The 12,420-nt window shown below is 37.6% G+C and overlaps 1 long non-coding RNA gene across 1 annotated transcript; it reads left to right on the top strand.

The window, feature by feature from the left end:
- The first annotated feature begins 2,353 nt into the window (after window positions 1–2,353).
- LOC120746725 lies at window positions 2,354–5,248 on the top strand. The gene is made up of 2 exons (XR_005698924.1): window positions 2,354–3,493; window positions 3,876–5,248. It is a non-coding gene; the product is annotated as an uncharacterized LOC120746725 (long non-coding RNA).
- The last annotated feature ends 7,172 nt before the right edge of the window (window positions 5,249–12,420 follow it).

The raw sequence follows: 12,420 nt of genomic DNA, 5'->3' as shown, positions 1-12,420 counted from the left end.
ATTGTGTACTTCCAACTTCACACAGTGTGCAATGAAGTTGCTTCCAGACAGTAGTCACTTTATGCTTTGAAATGTGACTTTTCCAGTTGCTCTTATGTCTGTCCTGGCAATTCTGATTAACTACATTCACCACTCATTTGTATTTCAGTTGCTCCCAGAGCAACTGAAATGAGAGAGCTCACTGTCTACAGCTAACAACAACTGACAATCCAGGTAAACTACAGGGACGCACAGGATTTAAACTTAAAGCAAACGGGTTTTCCACCCACAACGCCTCATGGATGCATCCCATCATGTTCATTTCATGACAGTAACATCTCATTGATTCATTGATATCCTGAGAAACATACTGCTTTCATGGATTAAGAAAGACGTTTGAGTAAAAAAATGTTCCAAACCCAACTAATGAGACAAAAGGCTGAAATGTAGGAGCACAGTCTGGTTGAAAAGAAGATGATGCTTTAAGCTGTACAATCGTCTTAAGAATAAAAAGAAAAAAAAAACCCAACATTTTTTCAGACGCCATGGCAGAGCTGAGGCACCTGCCGGTGATAAAGTTGGGAGAGGGAGGCTGGGCAAACTTTTCAAGCACATGTCCTACAGGAGATGTTAACAGACAGCATCGTGATTGGGATAATAACAATAATCAGGCCTACACACAGTAGCATCCCTATGCAATGAGTTGCAGAAGGAATTTCCTCCACTCATGGACACTGCAAAAATCTCTGCAGGCAAATTAAAGGATGATAAACCTGTTCAGGAGCATTATCTGACTGACGTGTTCACCATATACAGTGGTACTGACCGAACTGCAGGCCTGGGTTCTCTGAGAGGAGATAGCAGCAGAGGTTAAGAGAAGCTATTTTTCCAAGAGGCCAGACTATAAAGGTCAGGCATCCTGCTTTTGATGTTGACATTAAACTCAAACCCCATCAGAAAAAGGAAAAGGAAAAAGAGCTCTACATGAGCACCATGTATCACCATGGAGCACCATGCACCGTCAGGTGCTAAAAAATAAACCTTAGAGTCAAACTTTGAAAGAAAATGGTGGCCGTTACAACTTATGTCTAAAAATGTATAATTTCATGCACCTGTAAAACACTCGACTCCAGGTAAAGGCCCAGTGGAAACACTTCATGCAAGCTGAGCTGCGCGAGTTTCACAGAATTTACAGAAAATGTTACATTTTTGCGATTTATATCATTGTCAGGACGATAAATGTGTTATATAGGGATATGAGATTTTAGTCATATCGCACAGCCCTATATGTATATATGTATACATACACACACATACATACATATATATATATATATATATATATATATATATATACACACATACATATATATACATATACACATACATATATATACATATACACATACATATATATATATTAGGGGTGCAACGATATTCGTATCGATATTGAACCGTTCGATACAGTGCTTTCGGTTCGGTACGCATTTTGTGTATCGTTGCACCCCTAATATATATATATATATATATATATATATATATATATACATACATACATACATACACACACATGCTCTATTTATAGACTTGCTAATTGTTTTTGATTATTGCAGGCAAACCAGCCTATGAAATGGATGAAACAAATCCTGATTGGGTTCCATCGATTCACATGGGGCACTCCCATCCCTGCTTCAAACTACATGCTACATACCGTCATGCCACTCAGATTACTTCTTCCATATCAGGGTGAAGAGGTGACCCTTCTGGATAAGATGGTGAAGGTTTGATGTATTTTGGTGAACATGTGCCCCAGCGTGGTAGTAAAACCAGGGAAAATGCTCTTGTTAAATACTCTTAAAAGTCTTGTGCTGTATATGTAGCGATAGGTTTTCAAAAGAGACAGTAAATTACAGAATGCTGGTAGTGGGTGATATTATTTAAATGCTGTCATGATTTTATGTGAACCTTTTGTCATTTGTAAACTATACATGACATTGATTCTACATTGTTACTGATGTGATGTTGTACAAAGTGGTTTTAATTAAAAAAAAAAAAAAAAGGCAAAAATTTGTTTGTTTCTTTATTCAACTTTTGAACAATGGTACTTAGTAAGTACATATTCAGTAAATGCAAATTATTTACATGGCAGTGCACTTCAGGCACAAATGTAGACCCCAAAATAAAACATAGGTTAGAGAGTGATATTATACCCCTCTTGTCAAACTGACAGGTCATGAATTATTCATGAGCTCCGGAAGTACTTCCGGAGCTCCGGAAGTAGGAAATAATTAAGGAAGTAATAAAAATATGATATTCATAAAAATATGATATTCATAAAAATATGACATTCATAAAAATATGATATTCATAAAAATATGATATTCATAAAAATATAATTGATTATTTAGAAAGTTTCTTATATATCAAAATAGCATTCTTTTATTTCTTTAAGCAATTAAATATTTTTTATTTTTTTATGCTCAAAAAACGCCATCTGGTGGTGGGTCAGTGTGTGTGTGTGCGCGCGCGCGCGCGCCCGAGGCTGTGTGTCTGGGCGCGCGGGGGCGCGCCCGTGTCTCCGGACCGTGCTCTCTCGGGCTCCGTGCTCATGTGTTTAAAAATGTATTAAACCATATTAAAATTGTTTAGTTAAACTTGTGCTTTTGTAACGTTCAGTATGGCCACAAACACATGCTGCATGCCTTGGGGGAAAACTTTATTTCGATTTATATGCATTTGTAGATTTAGAATAAAACTCATACTCAGAAAAAACTCGCGATCCCCTAACCCTAACCCTCCTTAGAAACATAAGCAGGGAAAACTCCTTAAAAAACCCTCCGCGTTTTCTCCAAAACCCTACAATAACTTGTTAGGGTACCCCCTCTATTCCCAAAACCTTATATTCGATAACAGGGGAAATCCTGAAAAAATCCTTAGTCTTTTTTCTCAAATTCAGCGCCCCGCGGCTCCCTTCATGCTCAGCCAAACAAAGCCAAAACTCCTTTAAAAAAAAAATTCTCCGCGATTTCTCCAAATCCCTAGAATAACTTGTTAGCTACCCCTCTATTCCCAAAACCTTATATTCGATAACAGGGAAAATCCTTAGTCTTTTTTCTTCAAAAACTTCCCTCTTACTAGCAACCTCTAAAATTCAACGCACACTCTAAGTTCTACCTCGCTCTTAATCTCCGATCCACAACTTCTTGCAGAGCACAATTTTTTCCTGCTTGCCTCGTTCGAAATTTGCGCCGGAGACCAACTCCCCCCCTTACTTCGCCCCGCTGCCAATCACATAACTATTGCACCGCTCCCTTCGCACCCCGGTTAGCCAATCCGCTCCAGGTCCGATTTTTATGATCTCCCGCTCAGGTTAAGACTACCCCCGAGCTCCCAGAAGACCCCTGCCTTCAGCCATATCAACAACTGGAACCGCTCAGACTGCTTGCGAGTTCGCATAGGGAGCGGCCGATTTCAACAGCAACTTGCGTCTCTTTCCTTATCCGCATATCATTCGGTAAGTGTTAATCTTCCTCTCTAACTACATTTTTGCATTTTCCTTTTTACCATTCTGTCAATCCTTTCATTTAAAAAAAAACTATCACAATGGTTTGTAACACGTACAATAGGCTACACCATCCGTCCATCCATTCGCCTCCACTTATCCTTTTTTCAGGCTCGCGCGGTGCGCTGGAGCCTATCCCACGTACAATAGACTTTAAAATATATATAAGCTCCACTTTTAACTCCCGTAAAAGTTTATACATTACATGTCTACATCACCTATCATGGCCTCATCAGGTATCTCATATCATCTTGTTATTGTTATGTTATGCTCCTTTGATATTTTGCTAGTTTGCGTGTTTTAAAACTCTTTTTGTTTTTCTTTATATTTTTAGACCCAGATGTGTTAACCTGATCCCTGCGAAACACCAGCTCTGCGTGGATTTTGACCGCGAGTGACCGGATGTTGTTTCCGGCCTGAGGTTGCCTGAAATGCCGTGAGGCTCGTTTGAAAGATTGCGCCCGAGACCAACTCCGCCTCCAAGGCATGCCTACCTTTAGCTGCCACCAGTGAGATATCAGAGCCGGGCTCCACATATCCAATCAGGAGCACGAGCAAGACAGCTTTTGCAGACTCTCCAGAAATATACAAGTCCTTACCAACTGCTCTGCAACCCAGTGTTTCTGGTCCCCTCACTAACATCGCTTTTTGAGATATTTTTTATGAACCACCAAAAAAGCAATTTTACCCCACAGTACAGAAGACTGGGTCTGAGGGCAGCAGCGGGGACAAATGATTGTAATGAAGCGACGGACATTTCATGGCTGGTCTTGCATAATCGTGAGTTATTATGTCATATGGTGATAAGTACATAGTTTTGCAAGAGGCATACAAGCACTGTGGAAAAAGTAATCATAAAACTGTTTTTGTGAACACCCTACGTTATGCTTTAAAAAATGTGATACATGTAATGTGATCATCAAAGAACATGATTTTTAAAAAAAAAAAACTTTTATTCTTATGCTTTTAAAGTATGTCAGATTATCTCAAAACACTTATTTGTATGTTATAATGTTTTTCTTACACCATGTGTAATTTTTATAGACACCTTATTCATTGTATCAATGTGTAATTATGTATCTTTGATAAATAAATAAAATATTTAATCTTGTATTTGTGTACTTTCTGGTGATTCAATAAAAAATTAGTCACATATCGCTCTGATAAACACAGATGGCTGAAAGAAATGTTTGATGGAACAAAGGAAACAAGTGTCTTGCTGCTAAACTTTTAAGTCACCATGGTTTAAATGAGAAAGTCTGTATGTAAAACATGAAAAACTCCATATCAGTGATATCTACAAAGGTGTACTCATTTCTTTGTTATGGTACTTTACTGTTCCAATGAAACAAAAAGAAAATCTAATTTTTAAAGTACATTTTTCGGCCATCCTGACCTATTTTCAGGGGCAAGAATGTTGATGTTAGACTGTGTTTTAAATCAGGTTGTGATCTTAAACTAACTATCACAGCACTGATTTCAGTTGTAATCTCAATTAGAATCCCAATTGGGCTTTTCTCCAGTCAGTGTTATGGTGAAATTTAACTTGTTCTTTTGTGTAATTGCACATGGCCCAGCAAAGGACCCCTTAGTAAGCTGTACAGCATAAGTTTTCAATTCACTTTTGTCAGAAAACTTCACAGTATGAGAAGTTACAGCACAGTTTCTCCAAACGTGTGGTTCTTTTTCAGCCAGCGTGCTTTTAGAGCATCTACATTAGCTCATGTAGTAAAAGTACAATCAGTAAGTGTACTTTAACATTTGAGATTCCGAGTCACTCTTGCTTAGATCATGTGAACTATATCATGAACCTTTTTTTGTATAATGCATCAAACGTGTTCAAATCAGTTTATTTTCAATTTATTTTAACTAATCTAGAGACAAGCAACTCCTTTTTAGCTTCTGTTATGTATTTACCTCTCACACCTTAATCTAGATGTTAGTGTTCTCAGAGTTAACATGTCTCATGTTGCCATGTTGTATTTCTAATACCCAGCCTCAGTGTTCGCCCTGTTGACCCTCAAATCCAAACACCAATGATCTAGATATTCACAAAATTCATAAGGAGATTCTTAAGGTCTTAAGTTTTGTTGTTTTTATGTTTTACAAAAAAAAAAACTTCACATTTTTTATATTTTTAAACGAAAGTGACATGCAAGGATATTTTTCTTTAGTGATGTTGCTTCAGCAATCTCAAATACTAATTATTCTGGGAATTTTTATGGTCAAACTATGTGATTTTCCAAATGTGTGTGTGTGGAGTAAAATGACCTTGTTCTTATGATGTTGTCACTAGGGCTGCCACGATTTGACGACTGATTTAATAGTCGACGTGTCGTTTGAAGCTTTGTAAGATCGCAAAAGACGCAGAAGTAGCAGGATTTAAGAGTGTAATAACGGACTGAAACAGAAGATGGCAGCACTGCATGTACAAGGATGCCAGCTGCCGTTAAACCCCGAAGAAGAAGAAGCAGCTGTGTCCCAGAATTCATAGCGCGGCCCAGCTTAGTTTCCAACAATGGCGGTAGCTAGTTAGTTTTAATATTACTCTTATTATTCTTTCTGGGTCACAAAATAAACGTTTAACATATTTTCAGGCGAGAATGTAGCTGTGTAAACCTCAAATATCGGCTCAGTTTATCAGGACACCACATATTTTCAAAAGCGCTCCGACGTTTTCGGAGACGTCTGTTACCCACTAGCTCGATAGCTAGCCGGGGGCTAGGTCACTAGCGCCGTGAGAACACCGGACTCGCGGCAAATTGTTTTCAAACCCACCGCCGTCTTTCGCGACTCAGGTTAAATATATATGAGTCACTTAGATAAATTAAAAATGTTGTTGTTTGGCTTTTTTTTTTATTTTTATTTTTAGTATTTTATTTGTTCCTGAGTAAATCGGTTTGGCTAAGATTAAAGTTCTAGTTTTTACACAGCTGAGTAAACGTAAAGCAGACAGCTGATTATCAGAAGTGTGAGATGCTGGAGAATATACTCCGGTGTCCTGTTATATTTTAGATAGCAAGGAGTTTATTAAACTTTACCGAAACAATCTGCAAATTTCATTAAAATTGAATAAACTATCATCTTGTCTTTATTTTTAGTTAGCACCTTAAAAGCTTAAAGCTGTAAGCTAATGATAGTTATATAAGAGCAGATGCTGCTGGTGCAATAAGCTGTAGTTTTACGTCCAGTGGATGATGATCTGATTAGTCGACTAATCGCATAAATAATCGGTGACTAGTCGACTATCAAAATAATCGTTTGTGGCAGCCCTAGTTGTCACCGTGAATCATTTAGGATTAACAACACAAATTGTATCGATAGCAGAAACAGTCTTATAACTTATAATTCTCAGACGTTACCGCTAGTTTTACAAACGCAGTCTTTTTCCGTTCTGTTTATGTAGCTTTTATGAAACTGATTTTCCATAGTACAAGTAGAATTTAATTTTTCTTTGCTCTCCAGTATAAATGCAATAATTTGCAGGCTTTTTACTGAAACTCTCACAATGCAACACTCAATGCTCAGAGCTTCATATATCAACAGCTCTGAAAATATCTTCTTTTTTAAAGTAATGTAGGACAGGATCTCTCACTCTCTGTGTCTCAAAAAAACCCAACTAAACTGGCAATCACCACTAAACAAATGAAAGTAGTTTATGGCTTTTTTATCAGCTGCATTTCTTTCATTTATGTATTGATCCCATTGTTTATTGGTAATGCTTTTAGGTCACTGTTTTAGCATTTCTGCCTCACACTCCATTTAAACAGTTTAACAGATAGTGGGGTCTGGTAAGGAAGTTGGGGGGAAGCAGACAACTCCACAGGAAGAGTCTTTTTGTCTTTTCTCCACTGTAAAAGATAGCAAGGCAGTGTGAAACTTTCTTTGCGGGAAAGACAAAAAGTGTGAAAACAGCTGTGTACTGCCTTCTTTCCTGTAGGAGGTATTTAACTGAGAGCCATGCTAGGCTCAGTGAGAGACTCTGCTCACCCTCTGCCCCAGCGATGGCAGTCCCTCACCAAGCTCGATTTCTGTTCTTTGTCTTGATTAAAGAATGTTAGCTACCGCTCATCGCTTGTCTGCAGGCTTTATTAAATGGAAAACTTCCACAACAACCTCTAAACAGTGGTTTATGGCTTTTTGTCACCTGCAACACCATGTAACACTTGGATGTTAGATTCTTTTACCAGTCAGTGTTGTTAGCCCCAACCCCCAGGCTCCAGGTGTCTGAGCTCTAACCCTGGCTGCCAAATGTCCCCCTGAGGCCTTTGTGCCTTTTACCACCAGACTAAGTTTGTAGTCCTATCTACTAATATTATTTAATTTTTTTATTATAGCACAAGGTTCAGTTAGGTTACTACTTTGACTTCCTCAATTTGAGCACATTTCTGACCCGATACTTTATCAAGCTTTTACTCGAGTGTTTTTGACACTAGCAGCTGTACTTCTACTTAAGTGAAAATTGCCTGCAATTTTGCCACCTCAGTTGCCACTTTTCTGGAGTTTGTACACTTTTTATATTGAAACGTTCAACGTTTTACATGTTATCCTTGATCACAGTTCTAAACAAGTTAACTTTCTTCACTTCAAAGTAACCCAAAAAAAGAAACTATATGTCCAGTTCTCTTTACTCCAAACCTGGTTTAAGGCTATGCTGTTATTGTGATATGGCCATACAAATAATATTAAGTTTAATTAATCTTAAAAAAAAAAAGGCTGCTTCATGGCTACCTGTTCAGAGAATTTGCAGACTTTTATGGAAACTGTCACAATGTAACACTCTCACTGTCAAAACAGGGTTGATCCATGTTTCTATGAACACTGATTAATATATCAACAGCTCTGAAAATCCTTTTTTTTTTAAAGTAAAGCAGAACAGGATCTCTGTATCTCTAAAAATCCCAACAAAACTGGCAATCACCTCTAAACAAATGGAAGTAGTTTATGGATCTTTATCACCTGCAACACCATGTAACACCTAGATGTTAGACTCTTTTACCATCACATTTGCAAGGGTTTATGTGTTATCCTTGATCACAGTTCTAAATAAGTTAACTTTCTTGACATAAAAGTAGCCCAAAGAAGACAAATATATGTCCAGTTCTTTTTTACTCCAAACCTACTGATTGGAAAACATTATGTGATGCTGGAAGTTTTCATCTTATCCACCTGCAAAACAAGTTTACCTGTAAGCCAACACATTAGACGTAAGCAAATTTGTGAAATTCCTGAACAATGTGCTTTGTGGAGTAGCAGTAGTACTAGAACTAGTACTAGTAGTCCTAGTATTGTCCAGCAACCAGGCTTCAAGAGTGATCACTCTTCTGGCTTTCAAATGGTGAAAACATGTCACAGTCTTAACTGCAAATCAGAAATGTTGGTAAATTTAAAAAGGAATTTAAACGTCAGCTTTGACATAGACACAGACTTTATTAATGCCACACTCAGGAAATTCACATGTTACACATGATTTAGCTCACCTGCTAAATCCCCAGAGCAATAACCCCAGCAGCATCATTAGCCTGAGTGTTGATCCTCCAGGTGAGCGTTGTTGTCAGTCAAAACCTTTTTGGAAACTCTTTACAAGAATCAATGTAATTATTTGTTTTACTTGAATCAAATGTAATGGTTTATATACCTGAAATAAAACCCTGTACATGAAGTAAAAGGTTTTTGATCTTGTAAGTTCTGGCTTTAATATTTTCAGCTGATAAAGTGAACTTCACACAACTTTGTAGAAAGCAGCTTCACCTCTGATCACACATGAGACACAGTTTGATTTTTCTAACAGAGTTTGTGTGAAGTTCACTTTATCAGCTGAAAATATTAAAGCCAGAACTTACAAGATCAAAAACCTTTTACTTCATGTACAGGGTTTTATTTCAGGTTTATAAACCATTACATTTGATTCAAGTAAAACAAATAATTACATTGATTCTTGTAAAGAGTTTCCAAAAAGGTTTTGACTGACAACAACGCTCACCTGGAGGATCAACACTCAGGCTAATGATGCTGCTGGGGTTATTGCTCTGGGGATTTAGCAGGTGAGCTAAATCATGTGTAACATGTGAATTTCCTGAGTGTGGCATTAATAAAGTCTGTGTCTATGTCAAAGCTGACGTTTAAATTCCTTTTTAAATTTACCAACATTTCTGATTTGCAGTTAAGACTGTGACATGTTTTCACCATTTGAAAGCCAGAAGAGTGATCACTCTTGAAGCCTGGTTGCTGGACAATACTAGGACTACTAGTACTAGTTCTAGTACTACTGCTACTCCACAAAGCACATTGTTCAGGAATTTCACAAATTTGCTTACGTCTAATGTGTTGGCTTACAGGTAAACTTGTTTTGCAGGTGGATAGGATGAAAACTTCCAGCATCACATAATGTTTTCCAATCAGTAGGTTTGGAGTAAAAAAGAACTGGACATATATTTGTCTTCTTTGGGCTACTTTTATGTCAAGAAAGTTAACTTATTTAGAACTGTGATCAAGGATAACACATAAACCCTTGCAAATGTGATGGTAAAAGAGTCTAACATCTAGGTGTTACATGGTGTTGCAGGTGATAAAGATCCATAAACTACTTCCATTTGTTTAGAGGTGATTGCCAGTTTTGTTGGGATTTTTAGAGATACAGAGATCCTGTTCTGCTTTACTTTTAAAAAAAAAGGATTTTCAGAGCTGTTGATATATTAATCAGTGTTCATAGAAACATGGATCAACCCTGTTTTGACAGTGAGAGTGTTACATTGTGACAGTTTCCATAAAAGTCTGCAAATTCTCTGAACAGGTAGCCATGAAGCAGCCATTTTTTTTTAAGATTAATTAAACTTAATATTATTTGTATGGCCATATCACAATAACAGCATAGCCTTAAACCAGGTTTGGAGTAAAGAGAACTGGACATATAGTTTCTTTTTTTGGGTTACTTTGAAGTGAAGAAAGTTAACTTGTTTAGAACTGTGATCAAGGATAACATGTAAAACGTTGAACGTTTCAATATAAAAAGTGTACAAACTCCAGAAAAGTGGCAACTGAGGTGGCAAAATTGCAGGCAATTTTCACTTAAGTAGAAGTACAGCTGCTAGTGTCAAAAACACTCGAGTAAAAGCTTGATAAAGTATTGGGTCAGAAATGTGCTCAAATTGAGGAAGTCAAAGTAGTAACCTAACTGAACCTTGTGCTATAATAAAACAATTAAATAATATTAGTAGATAGGACTACAAACTTAGTCTGGTGGTAAAAGTCACAAAGGCCTCAGGGGGACATTTGGCAGCCAGGGTTAGAGCTCAGACACCTGGAGCCTGGGGGTTGGGGCTAACAACACTGACTGGTAAAAGAATCTAACATCCAAGTGTTACATGGTGTTGCAGGTGACAAAAAGCCATAAACCACTGTTTAGAGGTTGTTGTGGAAGTTTTCCATTTAATAAAGCCTGCAGACAAGCGATGAGCGGTAGCTAACATTCTTTAATCAAGACAAAGAACAGAAATCGAGCTTGGTGAGGGACTGCCATCGCTGGGGCAGAGGGTGAGCAGAGTCTCTCACTGAGCCTAGCATGGCTCTCAGTTAAATACCTCCTACAGGAAAGAAGGCAGTACACAGCTGTTTTCACACTTTTTGTCTTTCCCGCAAAGAAAGTTTCACACTGCCTTGCTATCTTTTACAGTGGAGAAAAGACAAAAAGACTCTTCCTGTGGAGTTGTCTGCTTCCCCCCAACTTCCTTACCAGACCCCACTATCTGTTAAACTGTTTAAATGGAGTGTGAGGCAGACATGCTAAAACAGTGACCTAAAAGCATTACCAATAAACAATGGGATCAATACATAAATGAAAGAAATGCAGCTGATAAAAAAGCCATAAACTACTTTCATTTGTTTAGTGGTGATTGCCAGTTTAGTTGGGTTTTTTTGAGACACAGAGAGTGAGAGATCCTGTCCTACATTACTTTAAAAAAGAAGATATTTTCAGAGCTGTTGATATATGAAGCTCTGAGCATTGAGTGTTGCATTGTGAGAGTTTCAGTAAAAAGCCTGCAAATTATTGCATTTATACTGGAGAGCAAAGAAAAATTAAATTCTACTTGTACTATGGAAAATCAGTTTCATAAAAGCTACATAAACAGAACGGAAAAAGACTGCGTTTGTAAAACTAGCGGTAACGTCTGAGAATTATAAGTTATAAGACTGTTTCTGCTATCGATACAATTTGTGTTGTTAATCCTAAATGATTCACGGTGACAACTAGGGCTGCCACAAACGATTATTTTGATAGTCGACTAGTCACCGATTATTTATGCGATTAGTCGACTAATCAGATCATCATCCACTGGACGTAAAACTACAGCTTATTGCACCAGCAGCATCTGCTCTTATATAACTATCATTAGCTTACAGCTTTAAGCTTTTAAGGTGCTAACTAAAAATAAAGACAAGATGATAGTTTATTCCATTTTAATGAAATTTGCAGATTGTTTCGGTAAAGTTTAATAAACTCCTTGCTATCTAAAATATAACAGGACACCGGAGTATATTCTCCAGCATCTCACACTTCTGATAATCAGCTGTCTGCTTTACGTTTACTCAGCTGTGTAAAAACTATAACTTTAATCTTAGCCAAACCGATTTACTCAGGAACAAATAATATACTAAAAATAAAAAAATAAAAAAAAGCCAAACAACAACATTTTTAATTTATCTAAGTGACTCATATATATTTAACCTGAGTCGCGAAAGACGGCGGTGGGTTTGAAAACAATTTGCCGCGAGTCCGGTGTTCTCACGGCGCTAGTGACCTAGCCCCCGGCTAGCTATCGAGCTAGTGGGTAACAGACGTCTCCGAAAACGTCGGAGCGCTTTTGAAAATATGTGGTGTC

This window comes from Simochromis diagramma, unplaced genomic scaffold, assembly GCF_900408965.1.
Source record: "Simochromis diagramma unplaced genomic scaffold, fSimDia1.1 OVJJ01000389.1, whole genome shotgun sequence".
Taxonomy (NCBI): Eukaryota; Metazoa; Chordata; class Actinopteri; order Cichliformes; family Cichlidae; genus Simochromis; species Simochromis diagramma.
This window is presented reverse-complemented; position numbering and strand designations above follow the sequence as displayed.